Source organism: Rana temporaria, chromosome 1, assembly GCF_905171775.1.
Source record: "Rana temporaria chromosome 1, aRanTem1.1, whole genome shotgun sequence".
NCBI classification, from domain to species: domain Eukaryota; kingdom Metazoa; phylum Chordata; class Amphibia; order Anura; family Ranidae; genus Rana; species Rana temporaria.
The window spans coordinates 584,343,742-584,364,068 of record NC_053489.1 but is presented as its reverse complement, the minus strand read 5'-3'; the positions used below and the strand labels follow the sequence as shown (position 1 = coordinate 584,364,068).

The 20,327-nt window shown below is 47.0% G+C and overlaps 1 protein-coding gene across 1 annotated transcript in view; it reads right to left on the bottom strand.

Annotated features, from left to right (window-relative positions):
* GUF1 (GTP binding elongation factor GUF1) overlaps nt 1-1,865 on the bottom strand; it is a 64,622-nt gene extending 62,757 nt beyond the window's left edge. Inside the window, exon 1 of the mRNA XM_040334998.1 lies at nt 1,769-1,865. The gene's annotated coding sequence lies outside the window, so the exon portion shown is untranslated. The remainder of the gene's footprint in view (nt 1-1,768) is intronic.
* Nucleotides 1,866-20,327: the final 18,462 nt, after the last annotated feature.

The window sequence follows — 20,327 nt, the reverse complement described above, 5'->3', positions numbered from 1 at the left end:
GTTGCAATGATGAGACGGTATTCCTCCTACTGACCACAGATACTATACATCTTTTTACTGACAACCAAGCTGGAGGCAATGTTTAATCTCACGAATGCCAGGACATTTTCTACCCTCACTGGCCCCCTAAAGTCTGAAGGGCAGTAATCACCCTTTGTAAAATGTGGAGACCCCGGCTTTAAAGCATAAGAAAGGGAAAACAAATAGATCCTGGATAGAGTGGAGAGGGATTAGAATGCCTGTCAGGTATTTATTGCTTTTTGTGTCCCCATTAAAGCAGGGGTTCACCCCAAAAAATGTTTTTAACATTACATTCAGCCGAGTTGTCAGAATGAAAATCGGCTGTTTTTTTTTATTTCATTGCCGTACATACCGTATTTTCACCGCCGCTTCCGGGTATGTAATCTGCGGGACTGGGCGTTCCTAATCGATCTACATCCTTCTGACCGGCGCATACAGCGCGTCACTAGGGTGCCGAAAGAAGCCGGACTGCGAGTCTACTCTATACGGCGCCTGCGCACCGACGTTCGGCTTCTTTCGGCAACTCGTGACGCGCTGTATGCGACGGTCGGAAGGATGTCAATTAGGAACGCCCAGTCCCGCAGATTACATACCCGGGAGCAGCGGTGAAAATACGGTATGTACGGCAATGAAATAAAAAAAAACACAGTCGATTGTCATTCTGACAACTCGGCTGAATGTAATGTTAAAATTTATTTTTTGGGGTGAACCCCCGCTTTAAGAAGATTCACGCTCTGTGTTTGTCCTGATCAGTGTTGTCATTCTAAGTTTTGAGTTGTCACCAGAAGAGGAAATCGTCCAATGAGAACACTAGTTCTCATGACCTGGGTGACAGCTAGAGGTTTCCCTAAATTTGGAGAAATTCCCCATCACTTCCTGCTCTGGGACAGGAAGTAAAAGGAAATATCCTCATTGGACACAGATGGCAAATGTAAAAAAAAGAAAAAGAAAACTGATAGGGGTTATAATACTCTCTCTACCCACAAAAACATGTATGCATTTAGTTCTGCTTTAAACATGCAGCAAGTGCCAAAAAACTGTTGATTTGCCAGAAATATAATGAGCTCCTGCCTTTCCTCTTTGACATGACAACACAACTCTGAATTCCTAAGCACATGGTGCAAATTTTTGTTGGTTATCTGAACTGGCTCTAGTATGTAGGGCAGGGTTCCTAGATTGTAAGCTCCTTCAGAGCAGACTGATGCAAATGTACAATATGTAAAGGGCTGTAAATCGTCGGCACTATATAATTGCCTATAATGAATACAATCTGGGCATTGACAAGGAGATCAGCAATGACAGCCCCAGTTCATCTAATCCCATGTTTATGTCAGCAGGAGGAGTGAGACTTTGCATGCAAGGATCATGAATACATAAAGAAAAGGAATGAATCTGACCAGTGTCCAGCCACATGTAACATGTGATTCAGCCTCTTCTGATTGGGGGTCACACTGGAGATTTCTGATCTATTGACAAACACATCTCTGTCTGTATGTATTATGTAATGTGTTATGATTCTTCTTGTCTCCTGTCTATAAACAGGAAACAATGTATAGAACAGAGTGACAACAATCTGCTTACAAGTCAGATACTTCCTGCAGAGGACTAGATCCCAGTACACTGCATAGACTGGCCAGGAGTGTCAGACAAGTGATCCTAATATACATTCATATATCTATAGGAGAAAATCATTGCAGGGTGTCAGTACAGAGCAGTGTGACACTGACAACACACAGTGTCCTCTCACCTTCCTACATATGTCCTATGCAGCCAGCACTGACTCCATGTGAGCCTCTCTCTCCCAGCATGCATCGCTCCTCTTAAAGAGGAAATGCCAAATCTAAAACTTTAAAAGGGCAATGATACTGTGTGACAGTGCAGACCTTCCCTGATCACCCTGTGCTAGGCACACGAGCAGCAGTTTGGATGTGCAGTGGTTCCAGCTAAAGGGAAAATGGATGTACATTTCCATCTATTTTATGCATGTTTTAACTCGCGTCAATCTGCATTTTGGCGCACTTGTAAAACGCAGGTCAACACTAAGGATGAGCTCTGGCGTGTTCGCATAGAACACGTGCAGAGCCCGCCAGGAAGTGTGCACGGCGCTGTGCTAATCACAGCCAGGGAGACATTGTCCTGATGCTCGGCTGCAGGGATCGTGAAATGTCTCCCTGGCTGTTATTAGCGCAGCGCTGTGCACACTTCCTGGCCGGCTCTGCACGTGTTCTATGCGAACACGCCAGAGCTCATCCTTAGTCAACACATTTAAAAATGTTTTTTTTTTTGTGTCCTGTTCACACTACAATGCTGTGATGACCTGCGCTGTGGTAAAATGCATACATGCATGGTCAACACAGCGCTGTATGGTGAACAGGACACCAAAAAAAAAAAAAAAGTGTGTTCTTTATGTGTCAATAGGGGTTATTTACAAAAGGCAAATCCACTTTGCACTACAAGTACAAATTACACTTGAAATTGCACTTGGAAGTGCAGTCGCTGTAAATCTGAGGGAAGTTCTGCTGTTTTTATTATCCAATCATGTGCAAGCTAAAATGCTGTTTTTTTATTTTCCTTGCATGTCCCCCTCAGATTTGCAGCGACTGCACTTTCCAAGTAAGGTGACCAGATTTTTTTAATTAAATCCGGGCACATATTTTTTACTAGTAATGGCGGCAATCAGTGACTCTCTGCCTGTCGATTGGGCAAGGCCCGCCTCACAGCCTGTCAAGTCTTAGGCTGCATTCACACCTGAACGCGGCGCATTTTACCGCGACAAATTGCGGCGCTTTGTCCCGCGATTTGCCGCGACAAAACGCGGTAAAATACGCCGCGGTAACATACACAGAAGGGGTGATCAACATTGTCGGCTATGGCCGAACGCCGAAAGCCGCCTGAAAAAAAGGTTCGGGACTTGTTTTGAGCTTCAGGCGTTCGGCATGGAGATGTGAACCATCTCCATAGCCGACAATGTAAAATCATCCCTCCAGCGTATTCGGGGCTGCTGCGGCGTCGCGCTTCAGGCGTATATACGCCTAGGTGTGAATGGAGCCTTAGCCCCGGCTACTACTGGGTGGGGTGCAGAGGAAGATCACCCCGCCAGGGAAGGCAAGGAGATAAGCAGGCAGGCGGCTGGCTGGGACTTGAGCCAAGGCAGAAGAACAAGCAAGCAGAGCTGAATGGACATGCACCCGAAACCCACATGATCATCAGAAAGGGGCACAGATAATGGAAAAAAATACACCCCTAAGCTAGTAGGAGAGACGGAGCAGGTTGTGTAATTCAGATTATTTTTTTTTTATTCTACACGGACTGTCTTTGAAATTGCCCCAGCCCCTGTTCAAATCCAATATGGGCACAAAACCAGGGACAGACTTTGTCTGGGGACAGTGTCCTCAATCTGGGGACTGTCTCCTGAAACTGGGGATGTCTGGTCACCCTACTTCCAAGTGCACTTTCAGTGCAATTTCAAGTGTACTTTGTACTTGTAGTGCAAAGTGGATTTGCCTTTTGTAAATAACCCCCTGTGTTGACCCCTATTTTACAAGTGTGCTAAAATGCTGATGGTGGCCCTGCTCCCAACTGTCCCTTATTTGGAACAAAGTCCATCTGTCCCTCTTTCCTCCTCATTTGTCCCTCATTTTGGTCTGATCTATATAGATGTATATAAAATGCACTTTTTATCTATGAAAACATGTTTTCCAGCACTAAACCTTTCATCCAATTTCTAAATTGCTAAATTTGTAAATTCCAAAAGCCAATTTAAAGGAATAATAGTGGTAAAAAAAAGCACTTGTGGGGTTTAACCAATCTTGTGTTTTTGTACAATTCTTTAAGGGGGTGTGACAAGGGGTGTGTCCTATGTCTGCATACAGTACTTTTGCTCATAGGTGTCCCTCATTACCATCTCAAAAAGGTGGGAGGTATGTATAGACACATTTAAAAAAATATATATATTTATTTTTGTGTCCTGTTTACACTGCAATGGTGCGTTGACCTGCGTTGTGCATACATGTTGCATTTTAATGCAACACAATGCTACGCTGGTCAACGCAGCGCTGCATACCTCCCAATATTTTGAAATGGGAATGAGGGACACCTATCAGCAAGAGTATGCAGACATAGGACACACCCCTTGCCACGCCCCCTTAAAGGAGAATTGTATAAAAAATAAACAAGATTGGTTAAACCCACAAGTGCTTTTTTTACCACTACTATTCCTTTATATTGTCTTTTGGAATTTACAAATGCAACAATTTATAAATCAGATGAAAGGTTTAGCACTGGAAAACACTTCATAGATAAAAAGTTTACACAGCGCTTTACAACTTGAGGGTATAATACACATAGCTCCCAGCTGTCCCTGATTTGGAACACAGTCCCTCTGTCCTTCTTCATCTGTCCCTCATTTTGGTCTGATCCAGGCCCGGACTGGCCATAGGGCATACCGGGCATATGCCCGGTGGGCCGCGGCGGCCCGCGGGCCGGTAGCGGCCCGCGAATGGCCCTTGGCGGCCCGCGGGCCGATCGCGGCCCGCGAACGGCCCTCGGCGGCCCGCATGTCACTTCTACCCAGAGGTGTACCAAGGCACTTGGGGCGGACTGGGCTGGGTTGCAAGAATGCATTTGCCCCCTGGGCTGCTCTAATGTCCTGCAAAAAGGCCACTGAGCTGGCCGAGTGTGCCACCTGCCACAAGTTGTGGATTGTCCACTGGCCACGTCACCTGCCATGTCACCTGGCCACGTCACCTGCCACAAGTTGTGGATTGTCCACTTGCCATGTCACCTGGCCACGTCACCTGCCACTTCACCTGGCCACATCACCTGCCACGTCACCTGGCCGCATCACCTGCCATGTCACCTGGCCACGTCACCTGCCACAAGTTGTGGATTGTCCACTTGCCATGTCACCTGGCCACGTTACCTGCCACGTCACCTGGCCACATCACCTGCCACGTCACCTGGCCACATCACCTGCCACAAGTTGTGGATTGTCCACTGGCCACGTCACCTGCCACGTCAACTGGCCACGTCACCTGCCACAAGTTGTGGATTGTCCACTTGCCACGTCACCTGACCACGACACCTGCCACAAGTTGTGGATTGTCCACTTGCCACGTCACCTGCCACAAGTGGATTATGCACTTGCCAAATCACCTGGCCACGTCACCTGCCACAAGTTGTGGATTGTCCACTGGCCACGTCACCTGGCCACGTCACCTGCCATGTCACCTGGCCACGTTACCTGCCACAAGTTGTGGATTGTCCACTTGCCATGTCACCTGGCCACGTCACCTGCCACGTCACCTGGCCACATCACCTGCCACGTCACCTGCCACAAGTTGTGGATTGTCCACTGGCCACGTCACCTGGCCACGTCAACTGGCCACGTCAATTGCCACAAGTTGTGGATTGTCCACTGGCCACGTCACCTGCCACATCACCTTGCCACGTCACCTACCACAAGTTGTGGATTTTCCACTTGCCACGTCACCTGCTTCAAGTTGTGTATTGTCCACTTGCCATGTCATCTGCCATGTCACCTGGCCACGCCACTTGCCACAAGTTGTTGGTTGTCCACTGGCCACGTCACCTGGCCACGTCACCTGCCACAAGTTGTGGATTGTCCACTTGCCATGCCACCTGGCCACGTCACCTGCCACATCACCTGGCCACGTCACCTGCCACATCACCTGGCCACGTCACCTGCCACAAGTTGTGGAATGTCCACTGGCCACGTCACCTGCCACGTCAACTGGCCACGTCACCTGCCACAAGTTGTGGATTGTCCACTTGAAACGTCACCTGCCTCAAGTTGTGTATTGTCCACTTGCCACGTCATCTGCCATGTCACCTGGCCATGCCACCTGCCACAAGTTGTGGATTGTCCACTGGCCACGTCACCTGGCCACGTCACCTGCCACAAGTTGTGGATTGTCCACTTGCCATGTCACCTGGCCACATCACCTGCCACGTCACCTGGCCACGTCACCTGCCACAAGTTGTGGATTGTCCACTGGCCACGTCACCTGCCACGTCAACTGGCCACTTCAATTGCCACAAGTTGTGGATTGTCCACTGGCCACGTCACCTGGCCACATCACCTGGCCACGTCACCTACCACAAGTTGTGGATTTTCCACTTGCCACGTCACCTGCCACATCAACTGGCCACGTCACCTGCCACAAGTTGTGGATTGTCCACTTGCCACGTCACCTGCCTCAAGTTGTGTATTGTCCACTTGCCACGTCATCTGCCACGTCAACTGGCCATGTCACCTGCCACAAGTTGTGGATTGTCCACTTGCCACGTCACCTGACCACGACACCTGCCACAAGTTGTGGATTGTCCACTGGCCATGTCACCTGCCACAAGTGGATTATCCACTTGCCAAATCACCTGGCCACGTCACCTGCCACAAGTTGTGGATTGTCCACTGGCCACGTCCCCCTCTCTGCATATTAAGTGTTATATTACAGCAGCCTGTGACAGTTTCTTGCCCTCCTAGATGTTATGATGTGGGTTCACACTGGCAAGCTGCAGTTTAGCTGCAGTTCTGGCATGTTACCCTCCAGTCCCATAGACTTCTATTAGGTTGTACATTTTTGCTGCATGTCCTGAAAGTGCACAAAAAGTCCTGCATGCCGCATCTGTGGTGCAATTCCAAAAAATGCAGCAAAAACGCACAATTTCTAATTAGAAGTCTGAGGGACTGGGGCTATGGAAAACCGCCACAGTGGCGGCCTGTCCATTAAGGGCACACAGGCACTGCCCACTCCATTATGCCACCCCCATATGTAAAATGGATAGATTCATGCCTGACCGGCCACTAAGATGGGGTAAGTGTCGGTCAGACAGCGAGTGGGTGGAGGGTGTGTCACAGTGGCTGCATTTGATGGGACAAAGTGGCTGCATTTGATGGGACAAAGTGGCTGCATTTGATGGGGCACAGTGGCTGCATTTGATGGGGCACAGTGGCTGCATTTGATGGGGCACCATGGCTGCATTTGATGGGGCACAGTGACTGCATTTGATGGGACAAAGTGGCTACATTTGATGGGACAAAGTGACTGCATTTGATGGGGCACAGTGGCTGCATTTGATGGGGCACAGTGGCTGCATTTGATGGGGCACAGTGGCTGCATTTGATGGTTCACAGTGGCTGCATTTGATGGGACACAGTGGCTGCATTTGATGGGGCACAGTGGCTGCATTTGATGTGACACAATGGCTGCATTTGATGTGGCACAGTGGCTGCATTTGATGGGGCACAGTGGCTGCATTTGATGGGGCACAGTGGCTGCATTTGATGTGACACAATGGCTGCATTTGATGTAGCACAGCCCTGCATTTGATGGGGCACAGTGGCTGCATTTGATGGGCACAGTGGCTGCATTTAATGGGGCACAACAGCTGCATTTGATGGGACAAAGTGGCTGCATTTGATGGGCACAGTGGCTGCATATAATGGGGCACAGTGGCTGCATATAATGGGGCACAGTGGCTTCATTTGATGGGGCACAGTGGCTGCATATAATGGGGCACAGTGGCTGCATTTGATGGGGCACAGTGGCTGCATATAATGGGGCACAGTGGCTGCATTTGATGGGCACAGTGGCTGCATTTGATATGGCACAGTGGCTGCATTTGATGGGGCACAGTGGCTGCATTTGATGGGGCACAGTGGCTGCATATAATGGGGCACAGTGGCTGCATTTGATGTTTTTGTTCAGTTTGATTGCTTCCCCCCAAAAAAATGTTGAGCACCAGTGTGAGCCAAAAGGCTTGCACTCACAGATACTCCACTGAAAAGTTATTAATTCTCATGTCACTTTTCAGAGGCATTTGACAGACAGTAAGGAGGTGATGCCTAATTTCCTCCCTGCCTGTTTTAACCTCAGCCAGTCCCTCCAGATATTTCACTTTGTACTCCACCTTATTTTCATTACTCTTTATAGGTATTAGATGTTCTCTCACCTTATTCTTTGCACATCTAATACATAATGAGAGTTCTGGAAATAAGGTGGAGTTCAAAGTGAATTTCTAAACCTAAGTTGAGAACCCATTTTCAGAAGATTTGAGGATATTATTAAACTCAGAGACTGGTGGACTTAGGCCATCATAAATAGATTGAAATTCTGCCAGTTCAGCAGAAATTTCAATCTATCAATGTGCAGACTGGTTATACAGACTCCGATCTATCAACTGACTTCAGTACAACAATGGGAAATGTCCAACGATTTCTCTCTGTTCCAGCAATGTGGAGTGATTTCTCTCTCTGTGCCACAAATTTGGAGCAGTCTCTCTCTCTGTGCGGGCATTCCATCATTAACCCCCGCCGCGTGCCCCCCCGGGCTGCTCAGTCTAAAATGCCCGGGCCTATTTTTTGTCCCAGTCCGGGCCTGGTCTGATCTATATAGTTGTATATAAAATGCACTTTAAAAAAATATTTCCCAGTGCTAAACCTTTCATCCAAGTGCTGCATTTGTAATTTTAAAAGCCAATATAAAGAAATGGTAGTGGTAAAAAAATAAAATTGTGGGTAACTAATCATTTTTTTTGTATAATTCTTCTTTAGGGGGGCATGGCTGGGGGGTGTGTCCTAGGCCTACATACTTTTTCTAATAGGTGTCCCTCATTCCCATCTCAGAAAGTTGGGAGGTATGAATACTCTTTAGGCTGGGTTCACACCTATGCGAATTGGAAGCGGTTTTCTCCGCAATCCAATTCGGATGCCAGGAGATTGTGACCGTCTCTCTATGGAGCCGGTTCACATATCTCCGTTGCAGCTATGCATACTAGCTCATTATGCCTTTGTCTTGCAGGTGTTCATTTATTTATTTTTTTTCAAAAGTGGGTTTACAACCACTTTAAATCATATACTCTATATTGACCAAGTTAGAAAATTAAATCTAACCCAACTGTTGTGCCATATTGCTTATTTCTCTATTCGTCTTCCAGGACAGCCTCTGAGACCTTGGGCTCCTCCCTCCGGGACAGGAAACACACACCCCCACTTCTTTAAAGGCGGTCCTCCAGGCCTCCCTCCTCTGTTATTGTGTTTCCTACCGGACGGGAGGAGCACACAGTAGGAACATGAGGATGCTCCAGGTCTCAGGACTATCCTGGGTTCGAGCACTTGGCAGGCTTTCTCCTCAGCCTGGGCGCCCCTCTGACCAAGCATGGGTAGAGCGCGGCTGCCGACTGCATTGCCGTCCTATGCTCAGCGAGAGCAGGACCATCGATGGCGCCAACCCCTTCCCCCCTACCTTTTTCGGCGATGGCGGCAGCGGGGGACGCTGAACCAGCCACAAGGCCTCATTACAGGCGGAAGCTCCGTTCCGGAAGCCGAGGGGCGGGGTATGCGCTCCACAGGGCGGAAGTGACACACAACTTCCGCCGGATGCGCGTCATCGATCGGCGCCGCGGGGACCAGTTCCGATCTCCATCAAAACGGCGCGGCAAGGCAGTTCAGGCCCGGAGCAGGGTATTATCGGCCAGGCCGTGTTGAACCCGCGCAGCATGGAAGAGGCAAGTCAGGCTATGGATCCGTGCGCTGCAGGCTCCGGTGCCTCCCAGGTAAGAGGGTGAGGGAGGGCTTCTCTTACTCTGGGAGGTTGGCACTTTTCACCCTCCTAAGGTGGGGAACCTTTGGTGGAGGGTTAGGCACACTATATTCCGTTTTCCTGCACAGAGGTGTTAGGTTAAAGGGAGTATTCTAATCTAAACTTCCTGGTCTGTTATTTCAGGTCAAAGTGCCGCCTGTGCAGACTCCCAGGAAGAAATGTGCCGTTTGTGGGGCAAAGATGAGTCTTTCTTGGAAGAAGCCAGTATGCCCTGACTGTGTCAGCGACCTAGTAAAGGATGATTCTGCAACAGAGTGCCGTAAAATCCTTTCTTCCGTTAGGGATGAATTGGCGTCCACTTTTTCATCATTCAGAGGAATGATGGACAGGTTGCAAACTCCTTCCCCTTTGCCTAGGGCATCCAGTACCCCTGCCCTGTCTGAAGTTCCAGAGGAGGAGCAGGAAAGGGGGGAGAGAGCAGAAATAAGTGGGTGGACACATTCAGGCCCAGCCTCGTCCCAGGCAGATTCTGCTTCAGGGTCCGAGGACGGAGAAGAATCCTCCAGGGGATCAAGGTATAAGCTGACCTTAGAAGACGTGGGAGATCTGTTAAAAGCGATCTATGACACGTTGGAGATCCGGGAGGAGCAAGTCATACTTTCTAAGCATGACCAGATGTATTTAGGGTCTAATGCACAGAAAGCCAAGGTATTCCCTGTACATAAATCTCTTTTGGATTTGATTTTGCTGGAATGGGAACACCCAGAAAGGAGGCCTTTTTTCTCGGGAAGCCTTAAAAGAAGGTTCCCGTTCGAAGCCGATCCTTCCCAGCCATGGAATAAAATGCCGAAATTAGACGCACCACTGGCCAAGATTTCCAAAAATACGGACTTAGCCTTTGATGATCTAGGAGCTCTAAAGGATCCCATGGATAAGAGGGGAGACGTATTGCTCAAAAGGGCCTGGGATACCTCGTCTATTGCCTTAAAACCGGCCCTAGCGGCTACTTGTGTAGCCAGGAATCTTGAATGCTGGCTTACGCAACTGCAGTCCCATATCTCAGCAGGTACTCCCAGACCGCAACTGCTAGGCTCATTTCCATTACTGTTTAAGGCAGTAGGTTTTTTAGCGGATGCCTCCGCTGAGTCAGTCCGACTAGCTGCTAGGTCAGCGGCCTTGGTCAACGCCGCTAGGCGGGCAGTTTGGCTCAAGACCTGGCCAGGGGATTCGGGTTCCAAGCTTAAACTCTGCGGACTCCCCTTTTCGGGCGACCATCTGTTTGGCCCCGGTCTACAGGAGGCATTGGAAAGAACCCAAGACAGAAAAAAGTCCTTCCCTGAGAAAAAGAAAAAGAACGAGAACAAGCGTTTTTTTCGTGGCTTCAAACAGCAAGGGACTAAGGACCGAGATGGTCACCCCAAAAAACACTGGGCACAAAAGGGGCGTGGCAGAGGAAATATACTATTCAATCCTCCTCAAACCACCCCAAAACCCCAGTGACGCCTCAGTCCCTGTGGGAGGAAGATTGGGGGAGTTCCTCCCGCAGTGGATTCTTTCCACGCCGAGTCCTTTTGTCCTGGATATCATCAGGAACGGCTACAGGCTGGAATTCGATGCGATTCCCCCCCCTATGTTTGTACTGACCAGGTCGGCGAAGGATCGAGAAAAGGCACAAGCCTTAAATCTCCTGTTAGGGGACCTTTTGGACCAAAAAGTCGTGGTGAGAGTTCCCCGGGAGGAGGAGGGCCAAGGGGTTTACTCACACGTGTTCGTGGTGCGAAAACCTTCCGGAAAGTTCAGGTTGATCCTGAATCTCCGTCCCCTGAACAGATTCCTGAGGTACAAGAGATTCCGGATGGAGTCTATATTTTCGGTAACAAATTTTTTGTTCCCAGGGTGCTTCCTAGCAACAGTAGACCTCAGGGATGCGTATCTCCATGTTCCCATACATCGGGAGTCCCAAAGATTTTTGAGGCTGGCAGTACAGAGAGGCTCGGAGGTAATCCATTACCAATTCAGGGCCCTACCTTTCGGCCTATCATCCTCTCCAAGGATCTTCACGAAAGTGTTAGCCGAGGCCTTGGCACCCTTAAGGCTAAAAGCGATCACTGTAATACCCTACCTGGACGATCTGCTTTTCATTTCCTCCTCAGGTCCCCAACTGGAAAAGGACCTAGAGGAATCTCAGGGTCTCCTAGGCTCCCTGGGCTGGCTAATCAACAGGGACAAATCCCAGCTGATTCCGTCCCAGGAAGTCCTGTACTTGGGGTACAGGATTTCCTCGATACAAATGAAAGTTTTTCTTCCGGAGGAGAAGATTCTGAGGGTAATGCATGCAGTGTCTCTGGTACAAACCAACCAGATCACCTTAGTCAGGGAGGTTATGAGAATTTTGGGCCTCATGTCGGCATGCTTCCCGGCAGTGCCTTGGGCCAGGCATCACCAACGTTTGTTGCAAAATACGATGCTAAGACAGTGGGATGGCAGGAGGGAGAGCCTAGACTTCCCAATGCACATACCGACCAAAGTGAAAAGAGCCTTATGGTGGTGGCGAGACCGTTTCAATCTGGAAAAAGGGCTATCCTGGAACCCACCCACGGCCCGGATAGTGACTACGGATGCCAGTGCGCGGGGGTGGGGAGCCCATCTGGGGAGCCATTTGACTCAGGGCTCCTGGTCTCTAACAGATGCACATCGGTCTTCGAACCAAAGAGAACTTCTCGCGGTCTTAAACGCCATACAGGCTTTCCAACCCTTGATTTCAGGGAGCCATCTTCAAGTGAGATCGGACAACGCGGCTACAGTCGCATATCTGAACAAGCAGGGGGGCACAAGAAGTCCACCCCTTCAAGCTATAGCGGACAGGATAATGAGCTGGGCAGAAGTAAACTTGTCCTTCCTGTCTGCAGTGCACCTAAAGGGTTCCCACAATACCCTGGCAGATTTTCTAAGTCGGCAACCGGTGAGCCAGGACGAGTGGTCCCTAAACGGGGAAGTTTTCAACCAGATAGTGTCCCACTGGGGGGAACCCGAAGTGGACCTTTTTGCATCCGGGGAAAACAAGAAAGTCAGGACATTCTTTTCTGTTCACCCACAGGACCGAGCCACGGGGATAGACGCCTTTGCCAGTCCTTGGCGCTTCAGGCTAGCATACGCGTTTCCTCCAATAAGGATGATAGCCAGAGTGCTCCAGAAATTTCTGGTCGAGCCCACGGACTTAATAATAGTCACGCCGTTCTGGCCCAAGAGGCCATGGTTCGCCCTCCTGAAGAGGTTGGCGGTGGATCTTCCTTTGACGCTTCCAGCAAGAGAGGATCTAATTTCTCTAGGACCGCTTCGTCACCCTCAGTTAGGGAGATTAAAACTCACAGCGTGGTATCTGAAGAACAGCTGTTAATTTCTCAAGGGTTCTCAGACAAAGTGATTAAAACACTCTTAGAATGTCGCAAGCCAGTCACCAGAGCCATTTATGGCAAAGTCTGGAAGAAATTTAATTCCTGGCTAGCGGAGCGTAGGATCGATCAGCCCTGTATTCCAGTGATCCTAGACTTTCTTCAAGCAGGAGTTGAGTTGGGGTTGGCTATCAGCACTTTGAAGGTGCAGACGGCGGCCCTGAGCGTATTTTTGGAGTTCCCTCTCCAGAAAAATCAATACGTAAGCAATTTTTTCAAAGCTTTGGCAAGGGTTAAGCCAGTTAAGGTAAGAGCTTGCCCTTCCTGGGATCTATCCTTAGTCCTTAGGGCACTAACCAAAGCCCCCTTCGAACCCCTGGAGAAATCTTCTATAAAATTCCTAAGTTTGAAAACGGTTTTTTTGATAGCGATTACTTCGGCCCGGAGGGTCAGTGATCTGCAGGCCCTGTCAATTCAGGAGCCTTTTCTGTTAATTTTGGAGGACAAAGTTGTCCTTAAAGTAGACCCTTCCTTTTTACCAAAAGTGTCGTCCACATTTCACAGGACGCAGGACATTATATTGCCTACTTTTAGTTCCACCTCAGAAAGTGATGAGGGGGAATTTGGGGATTTATTGGATGTCAAAAGATGTCTCCTATATTATTTAGAGTCCACTAAAGGGTTTAGACACTCTGAATCCCTTTTCGTTAATTTTGCGGGAGCCCGCAAAGGGTATAAGTCTTCTAAATCATCCTTGGCTAGGTGGCTTACAATGACCATCACAGAGGCTTACCAGTCAGAAGGAAAGCAACCTCCCTTGGTTAAGGCACACTCGACCCGGGCAGTCTCGGCATCATGGGCAGAGAGGGCCGGAGCCTCACTGGAAGATATTTGCAAGGCAGCGGCATGGTCATCTTCCTCGACATTTGCCAGGCACTATAGGTTAGACCTGCTGTCGGATAAGGATCAAGCGTTTGGACGAAAGGTCCTCCAGGCGGTTGTCCCACCCTAACAAGTGAGTTTTCTTGCTTATCATCTCAGAGGCTGTCCTGGAAGACGAATAGAGAAAACCGGAGTTAGGCTTACCGGTAACTCTGTTTCTAGGAGTCTTCCAGGACAGCCGGGGTTTTCCCACCCGAGATTATGTACCTAGGTATCTGAGGTATGAACTAACGTTGTGTTAGTATATTATGTCTTTCAGAGCTTCCGGTAGTTCTTGTTTACAACTGAGGAGGGAGGCCTGGAGGACCGCCTTTAAAGAAGTGGGGGTGTGTGTTTCCTGTCCCGGAGGGAGGAGCCCAAGGTCTCAGAGGCTGTCCTGGAAGACTCCTAGAAACAGAGTTACCGGTAAGCCTAACTCCGGTTTTTGCTAATGTTTAACCACTTCAGCTGTCACACCTATTTATGACTTTCAACTTTCTTTTAGGACAAAGTATGTAGAAGGACATACCCCCTGCCATGCCCCCAGCTACAGTGCCTTGAAAAAGGATTTATATCCCTTGAAATTTTCCACATTTTGTCATGTTACAACAAAAAATGTAAATTCAATTTATTGGGATTTTATGTGATAGGCCAACACAACATAATTGTGAAGTTCAGGGGAAATGATAAATGGTTTTCAATTTTTTTTTTCCACAAATAAATATGTGAAAAGTGTGGCATGCATTTGTATTCAGCCCCCCTGAGTCAATACTTTGTAGAACCACCTTTTGTTTTAGTCAGGGAGCTCCTCACAAATGTACTTGCCAACAGTAGTTATTTTGGTCGATTGATAGAGATCTATTGATTTCCCCCTAAGCATGGCATTGTTGCACTTTTCTCTTCTACCACTAGGTGGCCAGGTACTTGGTGGTACTAGATATATGAAGGACAACCCAGGATCAGTTTATGTATATGTGGGCATCCCAGCCAAAGTTTTGCTTATTCTAAAATTGTTCTAATTTTTAAGAGAAAAACACAGAAAACAACTCAGAAAAGCCTTGGTGCCAGTCTGCTGTTCTAAATCAATCACTTCATTGATGATCCATATCTAATTACAGCTGAAGATTATGTTAATAGTAAGTAAACATCTATTCAAAATTGTTTTTAAAGGCAACCTTCCTCTGACAGTTTAGGTCCTCTGTAGGTGTCAATAAAAACTATACTAAGTTTTGCTGCTAGTTCCTTGACATCTTTTATCAGTTAGAGCTCTATTAGGACTGTAGTTGTATCAATGCAGTCCTGTAAGCACACATATTTTTGCATCCTAATTAACACCCTCCTCTGCAAACAAGATCATCTAGTTGAGTTCTAGTACACACAGCATTTCCCTGTCTTCTTGGTCTTAAAGCGGAGGTCCAACCCAATTTATTTTTTTAAAAGTCAGCAGCTACAAATACTGCACTTTTAATAAATGGACACTTACCTGTCCAGCATGCCCGCGATGTCGGCAGCCGAGGCCGAGCAATCGCTCGTCTCTCGGCTGCCCCCGCCGCCATCCTCGGTGAGGGAATCAGGAAGTTATACGTTGTCCGGTTCCCTACTGCGCATTACTGGTCCCCGCTGTCTCCTGGGACCAGTGTGTTTCCCAGAAGACAGTGGGGGGGGGGGGGGTGATGCGAAGGGGCGTGACTCCCACTGGAGTCTATTCCCGGAAGTGGGTGCAAATACCTGTATTATAGGTATATAGGGGAGGGTTCCAAAAAGCTCCACGCTTTAACGTGGTCTATAATTTAGCAAAATGTATAAAAAACATTATAAGAGATGATCAGTTGATGGTGGAAAAATATGGGCAATAATTACTCTGAAAAAAAGTATCTTCTAATAGTAAATCAAGCCTTGAATATAGTTTAAGTGAAACTCCAGTCAAATCTTTGGACTGAGTAGGGAAAAGTCACTTCTTTGGCTTTAATTGTTATCTGCTGGGGTGTGTTAGAAGCATTATTTAGGCTCATGCTCCTACTTTGTTGCCAGTTGCCTGGGCCTGGCTTGTGTGTCTGTTGCTGGGCAATAGATATGGCACTCCCTCTGTACCCAATTGGCCAGTGGCAGCCGCTATCTCCCATCCAGCTGGTATCACTTTTTCGTAGGATGGGCACTGCACCCCCTCTACAGCTACCTAGTTGGTAGTTCCCTACCTTGTCATGTACTGCTTGACTCTGCCTGTTTGACCCTTCTTTGGATTTTTTGTTGCTGACAAATTTAAATATGGGCAGAGAAGGTCATTTTTACCGAGCATAACTCTTTCAAACAGAATATAATGTGGTATGGTTATTATATTGATGACCTGCCATTTGTGTGACAGGAGGATCCATCAGCTATCCCACAGGGATGTCACTCCTGCTTCTGACCGTATCTTTACTACCACTCGTTACCGACCCTTGGCTTGTTCCTCAACTGCGCTTTTGCTTGATCCCAACCTGCAACCACTTGTTACCGACCTTTGGCTTGTTTATTGAGTACAATTATTCTTATTTCTACCTGCTATATCTGCTACTGAACCCCAACTTGCTCTCCTCCTTGTGGGGCAATCCTGAGGGCAGCGACCTGGTAACCAGTGTTGCTCATCTTCCTTTAAAAAAGTAATTAGTTACAGTTACAAATTACTTGTCTGAAAAAGTAATTGAGTTAGTGACTCCGTTACTTCATTGGCAAAGTAATTAGTTACTCAGCAAAGTAACTGGCTTTTTTTTTTAATATTCTACAATGCAATTACGTTCTATAACATCTTTAATATCAAAGATGTTTATATTAACTGATTGAAGAATAAAAACACTATATACAGTATTTTAGAACATTTCGTAATGTGTACAATTATTAATATCATCATTACACTCCACCTGCCCAGGCAGCAATACTGTACAATATAGATTCAGTGTGCAGTGTGAGTGACACTGCTGCAGTGCACACTGAATCTATATTGTACAGTATTGCTGCCTGGGCAGGTGGAGTGTGATGATGACATTAATAATTGTACACAGTATTGCATTTGCTGGGCCTGCCATATACTGTACTGTACACTATACTGTATAACTGCACTACAAAATTCCTTTACAAATGACAAGCAGCGTCACGGGAGGAGGCAAAGTCTGCCCGGACTGTCCCCCCCCCCCTCTAAATAATTTCGGTAACGCCGCCCAGTAATGGGAACGGCGTTGCCGAGATGGCAAAAGTAATCTGATAGATTACTCGTTACCCTCAGGAGGCCCATCGTAACCTAACGGCGTTTATTTAAACGCCGTTAGTTACAACACTGCTGGTAACAGACAACAAAACCCATCTCCGCTATCAGAAGTTCTGGTGAACACTGGTTAGTACTTGGACTCCGTACCTCGGTAGCTTGTGTCATCTGCCAGGGTGACCTGTTTCTATACATATCCAGTAGTGGGTGCCTCACTACTGCTATAAGTACTGGCCTCTGTACCTGACTCCAGATCATGACACATGTTGAATTAAAATGATTTAAATTTGCAGTTCACATGTGAGTCCAATAAGAGGACAATCAATGTTTTAGACATTGATTATGTTGACATTGAGGGATTAAGAATGCCTTTGTATGAGTAATAGGACTTTTCATAAGGAATGTTCGGGTAACACTACCCTTCTGGCAAATTATTGTCACCCATACTATACGTTGTAGATCATTCCAATGTGGGAGTTTTTTAGAGCCAGGTACAAGCTTTTTAGGGGGAATGTTCTGCCATTAATAACAGACTGAGGAAACGTTTGTACACTGATGCCTTTATATCTAGGGGCCTAATAATACCCTTCAGAATGCTGTCTGGACTCTCTTTTAGTGGATAATTCATCAATTTCAAAGAGTGTAAGTAGGAAATGTTGCACACAATATAGACTATATTGTGTAAGTGTACTGTACTTACCTTATTCCTTGGTCCTACAGGTTTGCTCTACGCTGTACAACTGGCCCCCCAAAAAAATTAAAAAGTAAACTAATGCAGCCACTGGATCTAATGATTGGTAAGCTGCAATATTTTACATTTTTGATTTTGTGGTAATTCACCTTATTGATCATCCCCTGAAAAAAAAAAAAAAAACATAGAACCTATGGAGTGTCTGGAGGGCACTCACTGCATGGGTGTATTTTACATCATCTTTAATGATCCAACAAAAGTTAAAACCTTCCCTCATTTTATCCAAAACATAAAGGAAAGCTTAGCTGGAAGTATGGAAGCTACCATCTTATCTGACAATACCAGCTCCCTGGCTTTAATGGTGATCCAATTGTAGATAAATAAATAATGCAGAAGCATTAGGGACTGATTGTTGTGTTATGCCAGAGACAGCCAGGGAACTGGCATTTTTAGAAGGAGGTTTGGAATGGAAGCCTCTGAATTCTACTGAAATCTACCGTATATAGTATTCATAAGAACATTCCATGGTTCCCAAATGTCCACGTAAAACTGTAGACTGTGTTTCCATTGTACAGGGGACTTTACACTGGTAAATCGACTTTTTTTTATTCCTGTTCTCACAAAGCCCAGGGTTTGTAGCACCCGCAATGCCTCTAAGCTTGTTTTACCATTCCACTTTTACTTGTAATATAAAATAAAGCTCTTCTAAACTTGTACATTTGTATTGGCAATTTCAAACTCAGAAAACCTGCAGTTTGCACGGTTGCTGCAGTTTAAATGAAAGATAGACAGTTTGATACTGCAAATCAATACTTTCCTAGAACAAGCCCAGTGGGATATAGTTCATGGTCTAACTAACACCTTTGTGCCTAAATATTGCTGTTATTTAAAAAAATAGGCTGAAATGTCAATTATTTCCCATTGGGTTTCAGATTTTTTACAGCTAGTGCAAAATCCCCAGGGTGAAAGAATTTACTAATAGCTTATTCTGAGCCGTTTGGCCCATTCACTGAAAATCTCAGCAAATCATATTAATGCAGTCACAATATTATTACAGTTCACTAAAAAGACTAACTCTGATAAGTGAAAAATATGTAATTTCATCAAAAGTACAGATTAGTGATGTGGTATGGATACATATCTTCTATACTTCGATTTTATTGGAGCTCGCTGTCGTGTATGTTCAATGTGAACTCTTTTTGAATTATTATTGTACTGTTGACCTAAGACCAATTGCAAAATTGGTCTGTGATAAAACAGGATTGGAACGAATCAGTTGGAAGGTAGAAATTAATATAACTTACAAAGCACAATCATATTATCCACAATGTCAGTCAATGATGCTATCCAACTGGGTATGTAGTTAAAATCCACAAAAATGATAATGCGTATCGCTTTACTTTTTCACACTGCTGGTAATGTTTACCACCTTCTGAAGAGTAATCCATGGTGGATCATTTTTTAGAAGGTGGTATAGTATCGGTCGGCAGGCTTTCAGGAGGCAATACTGCCAACTCCTGAACATCTGCTTTTTATTTTATTTTAATCCTATAGGGGGATTCAGGGGCGGACTGACAACTCATGGGGCCCCCGGGCAATAGGAGATTATGGGGCCCCCAGGCAATAGATTATGGGGCCAAACAGTATACACACACACACACACACACATACAGTATACATACACAGTATACACACACAGACACACAATACAGACACACAGTAAACACACAGACACACACTATACATACACACACTGAAAAGGTACTGGAGAGGCGGGCAGCTATAATTTTGGGATTTTTAGACGAAAAGAATGTCGGTAAGTTACCGTATTTATCGGCGTATACCGTGTACTTTTTTGCCCTGAAAATCAGGGCAAAATCGCGGGTGCGCGGTATACGCCAATACCTGCTTTCCCGCGCCGAGTTTGAATACTGCGCTGACATATACCGAGCACAGTACACTCGTGTATTGTCGGGCAGTCTCGGCTCCTCCCGCGCTGATGTCCTGGACGTACAGGACGTCAGCACGAGAGTAGCCGAGCATTGCCGACAATACACGAGTGTACTGCGCTCTGTATATGTCGGTGCAGTATTCAAACTCGGCGCGGGAAACGAGCGGGGAGGATGCAAGGACGCCGCAGAAGGACGCCGGACCCGACGAAGAGGACACCCGAAGCCGCAGACGGACGCCGGACCCGACGAGGCCGCCGATGGACGCCGCGCAAGACACCAAAACTGTAAGTACAAAAAAAACTTTTTTTCCACAGGATTCGGGGGGAACTTTAGGGGTGCGCGGTATACGCGGGAGCGCGCTATACCGCGATAAATACGGTACAATTCAGGGACAGATGTAAAAAAACACAGATTTTGACATACTGTCCCTGGTTTTACTGAGGCTGGCAACCCCTGATGGGGCCCCCTAGTGGCATGGGGCCCTCGGGCAGTGCCCGAGTGCCCGAATGGTCAGTCCGCCCCTGGGGGGATTATATAGTAAAGAAATCA